Below are 17,474 nucleotides of genomic sequence, written 5' to 3' on the forward strand. Positions count from 1 at the left end.
GTTTCACGCACACGAAGTTTTCACAGACTCACAGAAGTTTCACAAACTCACAAGCAATACAACACACAGTGGACATAGGGTATTACGCTCTGGCGGTCTGAACCACTCTAAACCCGTGTGCGCTACTCGTGTTCATACGCCACTGGATCGAGCATTCCTTGACTGCCCACAACTCATCCTTAGCTAGGATTAGACGGGTGCACTCTGCCATCCGGCTGGAGAAATCCTTCGACAGAGGAGTGAAAGAGTGGATTTGAAAAAGAAATTCTGAATAAAAAGCGGTACATAATCATACTGGATGATGTGTGGAGAGCTTCAATTCTGTTGGAGATTGGGGAACTACTTTTTAGATGTAGTGGCAAGAGAAGAATCCTAGTAGTCACAACTAGAATTGACGAAGTGGCTTCAATTGCTGAAGGCGCGCGATTGCAAGATCACGCTAGAGCCTCTGAATGAGAAATTGAGCATGATGCCTGGGTTCTATTTGCAGGAAGATGTTTTGGAAAACCGAAAATCCTATTGTTTCCCAAGAACTGCAGAAGCGGGGACAGAAGACCGTGAAGAAATGTGAAGGTTTGCCATTAGCCTGTTGTCACTCGGAGATAAAAGTGAAACGGAATGGAAGTGTTTCTACCGTCAATTAATATGGGAGTTACAAAACAATCCAGATCTAAACCTTGTGGAGTGGATTTTAAACTTAAGCTACAAGAATCTACCAAATTATTTGAAAAATTGTTTCTTATATTGTGCTATGTTCCGAGAAGACTATCTCCTTCGTAGGAAGAAGCTGATCAGATTGTGGATTGCAGAAGGGTTTATTGAACAGAGAGGATCAATGAACATCGACGAGGTTGCAGAAAGTTATCTCGTTGAACTTGTCCATCGGAGCATGCTTCAAGTCACAGAAAGGAACAGTTTTGGCAGAATTCGACGTTTCCGTATGCATGATCTTGTACGTGAACTAGCAATTAAGCTGTCCGAAAAGGAGAGTTTTAACTCAACTTATGATGACGCATCTGGGGTTATAGAATATAGAGGATGTATCAGACTCGCAGAGTTTCAGTGCTTCGCTGCAATAAAGATCTCAAACTAAACATAGATCCTTGTAGGCTCAGAACTCTTTTACTATTTGACAGAACCATGCTATATTCTTCATGGTCTTCATTTATTCCATCTAAATCTAAGTATCTTGCAGTGCTAAATTTGTCAGGCCTGACTTTTGAGACTATTCCTCATTCGGTTGGAGAATTGTTTAATCTTAAATATTTGTGCCTCAATGACACCTACTTGAAGTCGCTTCCAAAAAGTGTCACCAGACTCCATAATTTACAAACACTAAGCCTTGAAAGGACTCGGTGAGTTTTCCTCGTGGGTTTGCACAATTGAAGAAACTGCGGCACATACTTGTCTGGAAATTGCTTCACACTGGAATCTCAAGCTTCAATCACTCAATAGGTGTGGGATCAGCCAATGATAACCTTTGGGATCTAACAGAATTACGAACTCTAGATGAAGTTCGAACCAGTGGACGATTTATCAGCAATCTAGAAAATTTGGTGCAGCTAAGGAGCCTTTACATCTCAGATGTAAGAAGCAACTACTGCTCACAACTTTGTACTTCTTTATCGAAGCTGCAACACCTCCTGAGATTAAATGTCAAAGCATCCAACCAGGATGAGGTGCTAATGCTAGAGGCCTTGACATTGCCACCGGAACTTCAGACGCTTCAGTTGACAGGTCGACTGGCAGGAGGAGTTCTGAAATCTCCAATGTTCTCAGCTCCTGGCAACACTGTTGTCAGACTAAGTTTATGCTGGTGCCATCTTACAGAAAGTCCAATTCCATACCTCTCTAAGCTATCGAATTTAACAAGCTTGCAAGTTAAAGGGGCATACGATGGGCAAGAACTGGGATTCCATGATGGTTAGTTCCCAAAGTTGAAGGGGATGTCCTTGACAGACATGGAACACATTACCCGAATTTACATAGAAAAAGAAGCATATTGATCTGTCTTGAATATCTTAAATTTGATGGTCTCAGAGAATTAGTCAGTGTTCCAGATGGTATGGAATTTCTCTCATCCATACAGGATGTCTACTTTCACAGCCTGCATCCTCGTTTCCGACAGAATTTGCAAGAAAGCGTTGAAACGGGAAGACTAAAACACATCCCTGTCATGCACTTCCAGTGAAGAAAAGGTAGTTACAATCTCACTTCACTACCGGAGACTAAGTCTTTACCGAGAGCAAAAATCTTTACCGAGTGCAATATATTGGGCACTCGGCAAATCAAGTCTTTGCCGAGTGCCGCACTCGGTAAAACAAAACACTCGGCAAACAATATTTTGCCTAGTGCCGGACACTCGGCAAACATCGACACTCGGCAAAGATTTAGTTTGCCTAGTGCCGCACACTTGGCAAAGAGGGACACTCGGCAAAGAGCCGTCAGCAACAAAATGGCAACTCACGGCCGTTAGATTTGCCGAGTGCCCGTGTGCTGGACACTCGGCAAAGACTGCACGCGCGGCCCAAAATTTTTTGGAAACGAGAAGACAACTGCGCGCGCAGCCCGAAATTGTTTGGAAACAAGGCGACAACTGCATCGCCCGGCCTGAAATTTTTTTTGAAACGAGGTGCACGGGCTGCTCACCTCTCTCATCTCCTAAAATATCTTCTCTCGTTCTTATCTCCTGCTCCGTCCTTATCTCTCTCTCTCTCTCACACACAAGACTCCCGTTCCTCTCTCTCACAGGGAGGACAATGATGAAGCAACCGCGCGGAGGCTCCTCCCGATGCACAGCTCCGGCTCCGGCGAGTAGCAGCAGCTCCACGACACCGCTGGTGCGAGACCACCCCCACGGCTTCATCCTCGGCGAGCTCCTTCCTGGGCATGGCACGGCGCCCTCGGCGAGCTCCTTCCTTGGCACGGCACGGCGCCCTTGGCGAGCTCTTTCCTCGGCGAGCTCCTTCCTCGGCACGGCGGGCACTTGGCAAAGGCGCCGTCATGGCACCTTTTCTTTGTCGAGAGCAGAGAAAGTCACTCTGCAAAGTCTTTGCCGAGTGCCCTATAGAAAGCACTCGGTAAAGAGACCTTTGCCGACGATTTTTTTGCCGAGCCCTCTTTGCCGAGTGCGGCACTCGGCAAAGCCTTTGCCGAGTGCATTCTGTTGTTTGCCGAGTGCGGCAGACGCTCGGCAAAGAACCTGTCTCCGGTAGTGCTTGCTGCTCATGATACAGCATTAACGTTTTTAAGAGACAATTAATGCATCTTATCTTGATGAATACTGTGTCCTTATCTGCAGTTAAACCCAGGAGGAACCCCATCGCAAAATATTAGCATGACGTGAGTTTCATTGCATTCACACCATACCTGTGTTACCTCTGTTGAGTATGGTTGAATCAGTTTCCCATTTTCTTTTCAAATCATTATAAACTATAACACATCGATGAGGTCCAGTAAACACTGAATGTATTGTTTTCAAAGAAGCATCAACTATAATTTTGTAAGGTAACTGTTACGTATCTTGTGGTGCCTGGGGGTTTCTGTAGCAATGCGATAGCTAAATACAGTGGCTTTGTAGGTGTGTTAATGTGCAGCTATTTGAGTGTGACGATTCAGTTTCATTGATCATAACAGGTATGGCGTTTATAAGTGGCTTGCATTGAGTTCCTTCTGCCTCTTGAAACTTCAATTTGGTTTATTTGTACTGTGTACAGCTTCAATTCTGATACAAACTATGGTACACGATCATTGACAAAAACCTATTTAGTGAGTTGCCTGATGTGCTGATCTAATGATCATTAGTATGGGTAAAGCAGTTCGTAGCTGGTCGATATACTACTGGAGTCTATATAAGGGCAAGTTGTAGAGTGGGTTTGGAACTCTAAATCATCTGATGATGATTATCAAATAAGAGCAAGGAGACAATTGTCCGCAATTCAAAAAGGGTTGGTACAAGTTTAGGGGCCAAGAAGTAGGAGGCCAAGTGAAGAAAATCGCATGACTTTGCAGAGCTCCAGTTCGCCGCTGCAATTCGCTCTGAAGGAAATGAGCTGCATTCCTGCCACGGCAAGCCAAGTGGATGCCTCCTAGTGTAGTCGGGTATCTAAAAAAAAAACTGTATCCACAAACCCATGACATGCAGGTCATGTCGTGGATCGAGAAATTTGGATCTAAACGTGTGGCTTCGCATATTTGACACTCTGAAGAGTTTTGAAAATTTGACATCCATATCGTTGACACATTGATTTATTTGCCATTTTACCTTTTTTATTGGTTTTATTTTTATGTTGCCTATTTACTGGTGTGTGAAATGGCAAAAGTATCAACTCCATTGCATTGCATCACCTCCAGGATGGATTGGTTATGGATCTGAGGGGGAATATTCACCTCCAGTAACTAATGGATCTAAGGGGGACTATTCATCTCCAGGAACTATCACATTCCACCGTGCTCCTCCGTCTCATCTCCTCCCGTAAACCAAATGCATGCCTAATGACTTCTCATCCTCATACTCGCAAGTTGCTATGTATAAGGTTGGGTATAACATTATCACAACTCTCATGTAGTTTGAGCAAGGGCTTAAAACCTTCAACATTGGGTATTTGGTCGTGAACTTGGCGCAATCGCATGATTGGACAAGTTACCACCGGTATAGAATCAAAATTCTACCTTCCCTTTGCCCAGTCTTAGCCCCACGCCATCTTGCGAATTCATTCGAAAGTAAGCACCAGGGGAAGTCTCTACACCTAAGTAAGCTGGAGCCATCAAGATGAAATTACTCCCCCACGGGCATTTAGATGATGGGAAGTGTTGGGTGGGATCAAGGTTGTGGCATTCGGTTCGAATCGACTGAATTTCACCGAAAATCGCCCATTTTGGTGAGGATCGAAATAAAATCAAATCGTCCCAAAAAATTGATCCAAGTTGAATTTTTATGCCATGACTACGGTCCATACAAGTCCACATATTCCTCTAAGTTTAAAAATATGAATAAACCCTAATTATAGACTTTTTTTGCCTCTTATGATAGTTATCAGATGCTGAAACACTATCATTTCACCGTCTTTCTCCTTAGCTTCTCACCATATCTTCCCAATTCTCCCCACCATCTACTACAGGAATGATCAATGCCCAAATTTCCATCAAGTTCTATCCAAATTTTATTTAAAAATAAATTTGTTGACTGGTCAAACAACTAAATCCCGGTCCGAAATTCCGAATTTTCCGAAATTCGTCCATTTCGGTAGCAACCAAAATTTTTCCGGTTTTGAATCCCAAAACCCTGGGTGGGATAGGGAAATGAAGTTTTTGTAAGAAATTCGCTGGTGCTGAATATTCTTGTTGGTGCTGAATGCAAGGAATTCGCTCCATTCTGCATGTGATGTGCTGTCTCTCTAGTGTCGGTGCCGTCGTGCATGAGAAGCAGCTAGCCCAAGAACAAGCGCATGCAGTAGAGAACTGACGGTGCATAAATCCAAACTAAGATAAAGGAAACCTCCAAGGGTACACCAAATGCACATTGCCTTTTCAACTGCAGCATTTGGAAGACCCATCGCGATGCCACCCCAGCAAACGCGCCGCCCCTTAGCACCACCGAACAGGCGACCTCTTCCGGCTCCATCTTGCTCGGATTTGGGAACCCTATAGCCGGCAGCCTGGCACTCATTGCTGCTCTTGAACCGCATCAGGCTGATCGGGTGAACCCAATTTTTTTTAGAGTTCCAGGGAAACATTATTCCCCAGCCCGTATGTATGCATTGCATTCAGGACACAAGTGTTCAAACGTTACAGAACAGACACAGATCCCAGCATACTCGAGCCTCCGGACATAGTCCAGCACATCATTCCACCACACGGACGCCGAGCTACGGCCTTACAAGGAGCACTAGCTCTCCCAGCAAGTAGTATAGAGGGTACCTTGTTGTAATTCCACCTGCTGAGCCCGATGACGAACGAGCTAGTCTAGATCGACTACGAAGAAGAATGAACAGCACGGAAATACAGTGGTATAGTTGTATGGGCTTGTTTTATGAATTTTAGATTTCACTCAGTGATCCGGCCAAGATAATTTTCTTTGCTTTTATATATAGTACACTAAAAATGGGTAATTCGGCACAAAAAGTAGAAAGATAAAAATGATATCAGTTGTGTGCAACAAATGCCCCGACTGCAACACCCAGAGCTCCCGACATATGCATATGCGGAGTGTATGGGCCATGATGAATAGTTTTTTAGGCAGAGATATGCAGGGTCACTAATTATAAATAATAAAAAGATTGAAATCATAATAAACGTGGTACGGACCGTTTGAGTATCTGCAAGTTAAATCTCAGATACATGTAATAGAAATTTGAGTCATCAGGAAGCTAGAGCATCTCACAATAGGTATAAATCATAATAAACGTGGTACGTATGCGAGATAGCTAGCTAGAGCATCTCACACATGCATGCATGAGGGCAATTGTATATTCAAGATAATCAAACTCTGCCTCGGATGCAGTCTAGCAAAAAGATTGTGATTGTTATTTTGTACTGTTGGAACGTGCTGAGTTTTATCAGAATGCTCTGATGCATGTGTCGGCTGCACAGTTTATTCGATCCAGCAGATGAATGCAAGAGTCGGCCGGCATGATTTAATTGAGCAAGTAAAATAATTTCTTGGACCACCCAGCACTAAAATGAATATTACAGGGATTGACTGGATAGGACTTTCTCCTAAAAGATTGGATCTTTCATGGAATAGCAAAGCCAGGTGCATCACGCGTGGACATGCATGCACCCGTTGAAACTCTGACGTTGCCTCACAAGTCTTACCACTGCATGCTGCTCGTGATCCAAGATAACAAGGTATGCATATGACGGCATTAATTCATCGAAAAGGTATATGCACTATGTACGCACTGTTGGCTCTGAAGATCCACTTAGGAGAGCGAGAGAGAAAACGAGATGAAGGCATGAAATTCCGTCCTTATCTCGTTCCCCTCCTTAAGTTTTGAGATGTGCTTGTGAACGTTGCAAGAAGAACTTGTGGATGTGCAGCTTCCAGGAAGCTGATGATGGACTGGAACAATGATGTACAGCACCAGCAAATGCATGTCTCCATACCCATTCACGTGGGGTCAATCCTTTCTCTACCTCGTAAGTGTCCCATATATGCATTGGCACTTGGCTCTGGGAAATTAGGAAGAAAGAACTGAAACTGCTTGTCTTACTAGGGGCGGCCCCTATGGGTATGTAGGAATATCGAATGTTTAAAGGGAAAGATAACTTTTATCCACTGTCTTCGTAATTGCTGGGCTATCGTACAAGAAACATTTTTGCGAGATTTAATTGCAGCAGCATCTCACTGATTAGTACTTGTGGCCAAGGAATTTTTCTCCGGCACATATATATGTGGTTGTCTAGACTTTGTGTTGATATTCATTATTAGAATGCCTGGTTTCTTATGTATTTTTCTGGCTAGAAGCCTTGAATTTCTTCCAAGGGTAGATCATCTCAATGTAAAACCATGTAAAGTAATAAAATTTCTCTTTTCCAATATGGCAACGATCCATTGTACATTCTGTATATTGAGCCCCCGTCGCTTGGTCGGTGCTGGTGATCTCCGTATCGGTTATGTCTCAGTGGACTCCATGGCGCTAGCGCTACGTCGTTGATCATTGCTGGCTTTGTGAAACTTCCCCTCTTTTTCTCCAATGGTTGCCTTTGTCAAACATTTTTACAAGGTGCAGAAATAAAAAAAAAATATAGTAGCATACTATTAGATGGACAGCAAAGGCACATGTGCAATATCACATGTGTTATGCATGTGGAAGATAAGGCAACTACAGATATCAAATTACTCCTCTCCCTGGCTGATGGATTCATCAGACTTCGGGGCACTGCATAAACTGCAACGAACAGGCATTGATTTGTTGCACTAACAAGCTGTTGAGCATGCATACTAGCTAGACAAAAATGGCTCCACTAACAAGCTGTTGAGCATGCATACTAGCTAGACAAAAATGGCTCAAGTGCTGGCGCATCTCTACGAGCAGGCATCTCCGATCCTGTCCCTAGCACTCATTCTTCTCCTCTTTCTCGTCGCCGTGCACTTGGCAACGCCGAGGTCGAGAGCAGAGAAGCTGCTCAGCAAGCTCCCTTCACCTCCGTTCAAGCTCCCTAGCATCGGGCACCTCCACCTCATCGGATCACTCCCCCATCGCTCCCTCTGCGACCCTGCCACGAATCACGGCCCTGATGTGATGCTCCTCCGCCTCGGCACCGTCCCCACTCTCATCATGTCGTCCCCTCATGCTGCCAAGGCCGTCCTGCGCACGCTTGACCACCATTTTGCATCCTGGCCGCACTCGGCGGTGGCCAACATCTTGTTCATGGCTCGACCGACGTCGCCTTTGCCCCCTACGGCGACTACTGGTGGCAGACCACGCTACTACAAAAAGCATTTCTAGGTATAGGTAAAAATATATTTTTAAGGGCAGGTAGCGCACCCGTTGCTAGTTTTTGAAGCTAAAAATAGCTATTTGCAAGGGCGGGTGTGTTACCCGCCCCTGGAAATGGGTTTCCCGCTATTTTTTGCGATTTGCATTCCCGCCAATTTTGATCTCTCAATCGTTCGCGATCGTGACGTGGAATATGTTCGGTAACTAAAAAAACTTATGCATACAAAATTAAATTATATGGAAATCAAACATCATTAGAGTACATCATTAAAGTGCACATTGAATACATGTTTTTCCTCTATTCCTCCCTAGGAACGCTACTAGAGGTGGCACGGTGCCGTTGATTGTCCCACTCACAAAGTCCAATGTATTTATCTTCCGTTGCCAAATCTTGTGCTTCGTGAAAAAATTTGCCCCTCACGTTGACCACTTCATGTATAATAAAACGGCACAAATCGTCGACTACATGTAGAAGTTGTTTCTCGTGGAGCCGGCCACCTTGTTTCTCCGGGTGAATCTGCAATTATTGAATCCATGGTAAAATTAATTAACCAAATGCTAGTTACAGTAAAAAAATAATGTACACATATGCATCTTTCCCTAATAAAGAGTAGCGCCTTACACGTTCGGGATCAGTAGTATATCTCTCTTGCACCCTTGGATGCTCACACATGTAGTACCCCCAGTACACGGAACCCACGGGTTGCTTGTGGCACGGGAACCTTGCGGGTATAGTCATTTTCTCTGGTTTGCCGGCGGAATGATTTGATCCTTTATGAATGTAGAACTGGTAAGCTCTGTTTTAAAATAAAAGAAATGAAAAGTTAATTTATATATGTATACTTCTGTAGAGAAATAAACATGATGTGCATAGGGAAGATAAGAAATTCACTCACAATTGTAGAATTTCTATGAATTTTTTGTATCTCTAGGTTGACCAACCCAAGGAGTCCAATACGAGTAATCTTTCAAGCTTTGGCTGTAGATGGAAAGTAATCCAATAATTTCTGAAAAAAATATTATGTACGATTTATAAGCAATCCAGTGGTTTATTATATCAAATGGTTGATATTAGACTTACTGGATGTGGTATGGATGAAATATGACATCCATGTCTTCCCATTGTGTCATCATATGCGATATGTAGGCCACAACTCTCTTCACGGTCTCTTGGTGAAATTTATGTCGTTCCTTTTGTTTTCCCTTCTTTGTTGCAAGTGGCTTTAGGTAGTCATCGTCGTCCTTCATCCATTTTGGCACGGCGTGCCTGGCCTGGCAAATCGCTACGGGTCAAGGTACCAGACCTTTTTCTTTAAAATAATAGCATCATTGTTTGCATCCCGTAGAATATAATGTATGACAATTAAATATTTGTGCATATACAGTACTTTAGATCATAATATAAATCAAATTAGTATCGATGAGGCACTTACATGCACCAGAGTCGAACCATTTCGATACCAAGTTGTTGGAGGCGGAACATGTGTTGGATGTCTTCAAAATCGAACATGATATCAAAGATTTATTGCCCCTTAAATCCGAATACGTCCGGATGGTGCGGAGCATATATAGTTTTTAGCCCAAGTATACATGCCCTCTTGTACCAATTATGAAACCTCCGCATAAAACTAGGACAATCCCTTAGTGCCCAGTCCGGTAGCAAGTCTTATTCATACTGAAACTTTAAAGAAGCATCATCTAAGTCTGGAAGGTCATCAACCCCAATGTCCTTTTTGTGCTTCGTGTCAGTGCGGGGCGTAGAAAAGCCCGACCATCTGCTGGCATTACAATCTAGTGGATTATCCTTTGACTTAGCCTTCTTAGCCTTCATCAGACTTCTTGTTTGTGGCGTGCCATCTATTCATAATTTCCGACCCTTCCTTATCATTTTGGTAAGACTGCAACACTCGAGGCAATAGTGACCGGGCCGGTGGTTGAGCCAGTGGTGATACCGAGGCCTATGGGGATGGCTCTCGTGGTGGTGGTGATACCTGGGCCTGTGGTGATGGCTCTCGCGGTGGTGGTGATGTTCGAGCTGGCCGTGATCGCGAGGCCGTTTGTGATGGCTCTCGTGATACTGGATGGTCCGAACCAGTTTGAAAACATAGTGCCCGTCTCATTGTACTGGAGCAGAATGTAATTCAGACCTACCATCAAAAAGATTATAGAACTTCTTACTTCGATACCTATGTCCTTCCGCCAAGAAGCGTCTGTACCCAAGGTAAACTACCTTTCGAGAACCTTCAAGGAAAGACGATACGGTGCCATCCATGCACACCGTGCATCCCGTCCTACCTTTGATCTATCCTGACAGGAAAAACAGTGCCTGGTTATCATGGATGGTGATGAATATAATGGCTCTAAATTAAAGAGCCGCCGTGCAAAACCATCAAAGATATTGATACCCTCCTTCCATAAAGTTTCCATTTCTTGTATCAGAGGCTCAAGAAAAATATCTATATTGATGCCAGGATGCTTGGCGCCCTGTATAAGGACGGATAGCAAAAGATACTTTCTCTTCTAGCACAATCATGTAGGCAAGTTGTACATCGTTAGTATCACTGGCCATGTGCTGTGGGTGCTACTTCTTTCACCAAGCGGATTCATTCCATCCGTATCCAATGCGAACCGAACATTTCTCGGATCATTCCCAAATTCCACATAGTACTTCTCATCGAATTTCTTCCACTGCCGAGCATCAGCTGGATGTTGGAGGTTTCCGTCACCCTTCTTATGCTTATCTGAATCCCACCATCGCATCAATTTAGTATCCTTTGAGTTCGAGAAAAAAAGCCTTAGGCGATCGGAAACTGGGAGGTACCACATAACCATAGTGGAAATTTTGTTCTGCTTCTTAGGAATGTCTAAAGTAACATCATCTAGCTCAACAGAGGCAACACTATTCTTAGCCACATTCCTTTTATTCACATCGGTTGGACCATGATTGTCTTCACCACAATAACCAGCATTGTTTTTGTACCGACTTGCAGAACATACAGGGCATTTCTTCAAGTCTTTGAAAGTATCCCCACGATACAAAATAGAATGATTTGGATGTGCATAAATTTTTTCCACACCCATCATGAACGGGCTCACAAGCTTCTTTGCTGGGTATGTGTTGGCTGGCACTTTGTTTGACTTTCAAGCAACCAAGCCAAGATACGTAGCAGATTATTGAAACTACTATCTAACCAACCATGCGTAGCCTGCAGAGTCAAGAGCTCAAGTATGAAATGAAGCACGATCCAGTGTTTCGGGCATCCCTTTGATCGCTCATATATATATTTTTCTTTGCTAATTTTCTCACCGTCTCAAAGTTTGCTAACCCCCAAGCACTAGCAACCAATACCTCCGCTTTGGTGTGGCACAACAACTGGGTGAGAAAATCACCATTATCATATTCATCACCACCACTATCACCATCCATGGGACCGTCGACATCATCATCTTGGAATCCACCAACCCCATCATCATTAGCAACCTCATCATCATCATTATCATCACCATCATCATCTCCACCACCATCAAAATAAGAATGTAACATTCTGTCAAACTTCTCATCTTATATGATTTCATCTAGTGGATTATTCGTCGAAGGGGGAGCATCTGTCTCACCATGATACTTCCAGATCTTGTAGTCCTTAACAAAACCACTCACCATCACATGCGATCTGATTGTAGTTAGATCGCTGAATACACTCAAATTCTTGCAGGCATTGCATGGGCAATGCATCAATCGTGTGTTCTCATTTCTTGCGTGGTTCTTCGCAACTTGAATGAATTTATTAAGCTCTCCACGGAAATAGGCGTCCGTCTTTTTTGCATTATACATCCATGTCCTATCCATATCTGAAAAGATAGAAAAAAATAAAATCAAATTATTTTCTCGCAAGAAATAGAGTCCTAAATTCACATAAATATATACTTCTATGTATGTGTGTTGGAAAAAGTAAATTTAACTAATACTAAATAAAAAAAGATTTCCAACCCATTATTGTACCACTAAATATTAGGAAAAAAATGTAACATGCATGTATGTAAATATAGAGAAAATATCAAATCTTTTTCTCAAAAGAAATGGAGCCCAAAATTGATATAAATATATACTTCTATATATGCATAGGTGTGGGAAAAAATCAATTTAACTTGTACTAAATCAAAGTAATAAAAAACTCAACATATTATTTTACCACTAAATGTTGGAAAAATCTAACATGCATCTTTGAAAAATAGGAAAAAAAATCTTGTTCTCTCTCCTCCATAGATCTAGGGCATTATTTACTTAAGAATGATGCTAAAAACTATAGATCTAGTCAAAATGATTACATATTCTTGTTCTTCTACTAAAATAGCACAACTTCATCCAAAATTCGAGGCAAATGGTGTCTCAAATGGCTAATCCACACCATGGAGATCTAGAGCTAGTTAGAGGCAAAGAGAGCTCCATTTAAGCCATAAATCTAACAAAAGAGCTTAAAAATGATAAGGAATTAGCGTCAACTTACCTCTTAGAACCCCCAACTTGAAGGAAATCAAGTTGAAAAGCTCCCCCTTTTTCTTTTTTTGGCTCTTAGGGGAGCTCCTCTTCCGAGCAAATAATGGGGGGTCGGGAGGAGGAAAAAGGTGCCCAGATTTTTATAGATATTTTTAGGGGCAGGTTGGGGCATGAGCCGCCCCTGTAAATCCATTTGTAGGGGTGGCTCAGCCCCCAGCCGCCTCTGAAAATGGCGTCCATTTGTAGGGGCGGCTGAGGGGGTGAGCCGCCCCTACAAATGGATTTACAGGGGCGGCTCGGTTGCTACAGTACCCGCGCTCTATTTGTAGGAACGGGTGATATTTTGGTCCGCCCCTAAAAAAATTCGGGATGTTGCTATGAGTCGCTTTTGTAGTAGTGCCAGAAAGGTCGTCACCACCCACCTTCTCACCCCAAGGAAGGTCCGGTCCAGCCACGCCGCCTAATAGTATGGAACACCATATTAGTTTCGAGTGAGAATCCCCCTGTATTTCCGGTTTTCCAACCGGGACAGCCAATTCGGGACTCGGCCTTTAGTCCTGGGTCAAGCAATTGGGACTAATGGGAGCCTTTAATCCTGGTTGGTAATACCAAGCGGGGCTAAAGTACCCCCTAGCCCCAGCCTGGCAGGGGCTCCCTTTAGTCCCGGTTGGTGTTTCCAACCGGGACTAAAGGTCACCTTCTTTTTTCCTCTTTTTCTGCTTTTCTTTCCATTTATTTCTTTTTCATTTCAATTCTATTTTCGTATTCAAAATTATGTATTCTTCTGTGCTATACGTTTGTACATACATGTTCGAGCTGACTATAAAATCCACTAACATATATATAGATTAATTTAGTGGAATTCAACACTAAAGTGCAACAAAGCGAAACATGGACAATCATATAAATATACATAAGTACATATACATATCAAATGGAACAAAGTTTTATATAACAATATTTCTAATATTGACTCCTGCTATCTAAGTTTCCTCAACAAAGGGAAACATGGACAATCATATAAATATACATAAGTACATATACATATCAAATGGAACAAAGTTTTATATAACAATATTTCTAATATTGACTCCTGCTATCTAAGTTTCCTCCACCACAGTAGAATTTACCATCTTTGTTGATGATCTACTCGAAAATAAATTTTGAATCGCCAAAACTCTTTCCTCAGGAAGGAGCTGATCCCGCATTCTATCGATCTATAAATAAATAAAAATATTAATTATGTCAATTTTCAAAACTAGTTGAAATATTGATAAAAGTTTTTAACTTACTTCCATTTGCCCAGGACTATATATCTTGAGGACCGACGTCGCCTTCGTCCCCTACGGCGACTACCGGTGGCAGACCAGAAAGGTCGTCACCACCCACCTCCTCACCCCAAGGAAGGTCCGGCTCAGCCTTGCCGCCGCGCCCGTGAGCAGGAGGTGCGGCTGGTCCTGGCAAGGGTAAGGGATGCCGCTGCCGCGCACACGACGGTGGATCTGAGCAAGGTCTTGAGTTTCTTTGCCAACGACATCATGTGCCAGGCCGTGGTGGGTAGGTTCCCCAGGGAAGAAGGCCGGAACAAGCGTTCCCGGGAGATGCGCGAGACAAACGCCAAGCTCCTCGGTGGATTTAACCTGGATGATTATTTAACCATGGCAAGGCTCAACTTGGTGTCCGCCAAGGCCGTGAAGCATAAGAAAAGATGGGACGAACTCTTGGATGCCCCCATCGACAAGCACGCAAGCAAGACGGCAAATGATCAGCAAGAGGAGGACTTCATCGACGTGTTGCTCTCTATTGAACAAGAGTACAGCCCTGACTAGAGAGAACATCAAGGCAATACTGATGTTACGTATATATGTGCAGTAGAGCCCATATCTACCGACGCCTTGTATTGTATGCAACTGAAATTCAATTTACTATTTACTTACTTAAAATTTTCTCAACTTTCTGATGGATATACTTTCACCAATATATACTAGGACATGTTTGAAGCCAGGACGGACACAACGTACATAGCGCTAGACTACGCCATGGCTGAGCTGATGCGGAAACCACAGGCAATGACCAAGCTGCAAACCGAGGTGAGGAGGTGCGCAGCCAAGGGAAAGGAAATGGTCACTGAAGAAGACCTAAGCAGCATGAGCTACCTCAAGGCAGTAATGAAAGAGTCGATGCGGCTGCACGCACCTGGGCCTCTTTTGATACCCCACTTCTCCATGGCTGATTGTGATGTAGAGGGCTATACAATACCCTCGGGGACACGAGTAGTCCTCAACGTGTGGGCAATGGACAGGGACCCCACCCGCTGGGAGAATGCAGAGGAGTTCATGCCAGAACGGTTCTTGGAAGGAGTTCATGCCACGGCTCGGTGCTAATACTTCCAGTGGCATTAGTGCCGGGCAGTGGCTTGATTCGGTGCTAATGATTGACCATTCGCACTAGGTCATACCACGATCGGGTACTAAATCCGCCGTCTATATATAGTATCCCCCTCCCCCTCCCCGAGCTAGAACAGTACTGTTCATGGCAGCCGAGCGAGGGTGATGGGGAGGGGAATTTTTTCAATTTTTTACTAAAAGGGCTAGAAGTTTTCTCCTTGAGCTAGCAATTAATTTTTCGATACAGTTAGTGTTTGAATTAGTTTATAATTATTATACATTTGATAATAAAATTTTGTAGTTTCAGTTTGCAAGTGATTTAGACATAGTTAGGCAATGATTTATTTTTTTATATAATAACTGTTATTCATGTCATAATTAATTATTTAGATGTAGTTAGCAAGTGATTTAGATGTATTTAGATATTGATTTAGTTTATTATTGGTATAATAATTATTAGACATGTGTTAATTAATTTTTTAATGTAGATACCATGTGATTTAGATGTAGTTAGCAATTGGTTTAGTTTATTATTGTTATAATAATTGTTATACATATTGAATTTTAGGTTGTAATTATGTATTTCGAAATGAACTATTTTGACACTCTAATGATGTATATATGGTATGTTTCTGAAAATTTTTTCGTGTTTAGCCTTGCGAACATTAAAATCTTTTAGGCTTACACTAAAACTCTTGAGAAGTAAAAATTCCGTCAACAATAGTTGCAGCACATCCAGAAACTGAAGAACCTCTCCTAGACCCTTCTCAGAAAGAGAGAGGACACCGAATCAGGGAACTAGGCATGGACATAATTTTTGTTAAGATCCAACTTTATAAATGAAGTTATAAAGTTGTATCTTCCTAGAGATTTTGTTCTGACTCCTTCACTGATATGGTGTCCTCTATTCTATCTAAGAAGGGTCCAGGGGAGGCTCTCCAATTTCTGGATCTGCTGCAGCCAGTGTTGATGGAATCTTTAATCTCGAGGGTTTTAGTGTCAGCTAGAAAGATTCTAATGTTCCGAAGACTATGTTGGAAGAAATATGGATATTTTTCAGAAATAAACAGTCATCTCTAAAAGTCTGTTTGTGGAGATGCAGTTTGAAAAAAACTGAAGAGTGTTAAAATAATTCAATTTACTTTTGCATTCAATTATTTATTTAGATGTACTTAGCAATTGATTTAGTTTACTATTACCTTTTACATGTGTTAATTAACATGCTCAGTGCCCTAGACAAGCAATATTACAAACCCTGTATACTCTTACCCTACAACTTCGAGTAAGTCTGGATCGACTCGTAACTCTTTTCTTTTCCTAAATACTTGTTAAGCCTAATACATGTACATATGCTTGTATATCTATATGTGCAACTTTCATTGGATTTTGCTCATAATTTTGTGGAGTCTAGCAAACTTATAGTGTCAGACTCGAATAGGAAAAAAAAGGAGAAATCCGACACATAATATTCCCATTGAACAGGTAAGTTTAATTTGCACAATAAAATTCTTTTTATTTTTAGATCAATTAAACATCGAACATATTTTTACACACAGTGTGTGGAAAAAATTGTGAAAAAGCACATAGGCCAAGGTCAATGGAAGGATGAATTGACCGTTAGAATGGACTTTCCGGTACGTGGGATCCTTACCATTTTGCATATCTTATTTGGTGTTCTGTATACGCATACACAAATATTGTAACTAATTTATTCCTCCTACAGTGTTCGAGACAAGAAGAAAGAAATAAATGGTGGGATACTATGTATGTGATTTCATGCTCACTCTAACCCATTGCGGGAAGGCTACAACAGAGGATCTAAGAGTACGTACAAACCGTCCGTAAATACATTTCTAATTATGCTGACACGATGAATTAATATATCGAGCTTTAATTTTTCGAAATGATAGATAATCCAAACAAGGATGAAGTTCTCCATAAGTTCTCCATCTAGATAGGATCAATGCCTTATTGGAACAGCTCTTAGAATTCATTACGCGGGAGATCCTGGATGTTAAAGGCGAGTTGTACCACGAAATTTACCTTCGACGGAAATCTTTTGGCTTACCGCTCATTTTGATCTTCAATGAATTCTATCTCGGAGCGATATTTCTGGGTCTTCGGGGATATCTTCTTGCTTTTCTTGAT

The 17,474-nt window shown here is 42.3% G+C and overlaps 2 pseudogenes; both read left to right on the forward strand.

Annotated features, from left to right (window-relative positions):
• Positions 1-2,048, forward strand: part of LOC112903711 — a 29,950-nt pseudogene extending 27,902 nt beyond the window's left edge.
• Positions 2,049-8,006: 5,958 nt separating this feature from the next.
• Positions 8,007-15,323, forward strand: LOC112903713 (annotated as a pseudogene).
• Positions 15,324-17,474: the final 2,151 nt, after the last annotated feature.

Source organism: Panicum hallii, chromosome 8 (assembly GCF_002211085.1).
Source record: "Panicum hallii strain FIL2 chromosome 8, PHallii_v3.1, whole genome shotgun sequence".
In the NCBI taxonomy this organism is placed as follows: domain Eukaryota; kingdom Viridiplantae; phylum Streptophyta; class Magnoliopsida; order Poales; family Poaceae; genus Panicum; species Panicum hallii.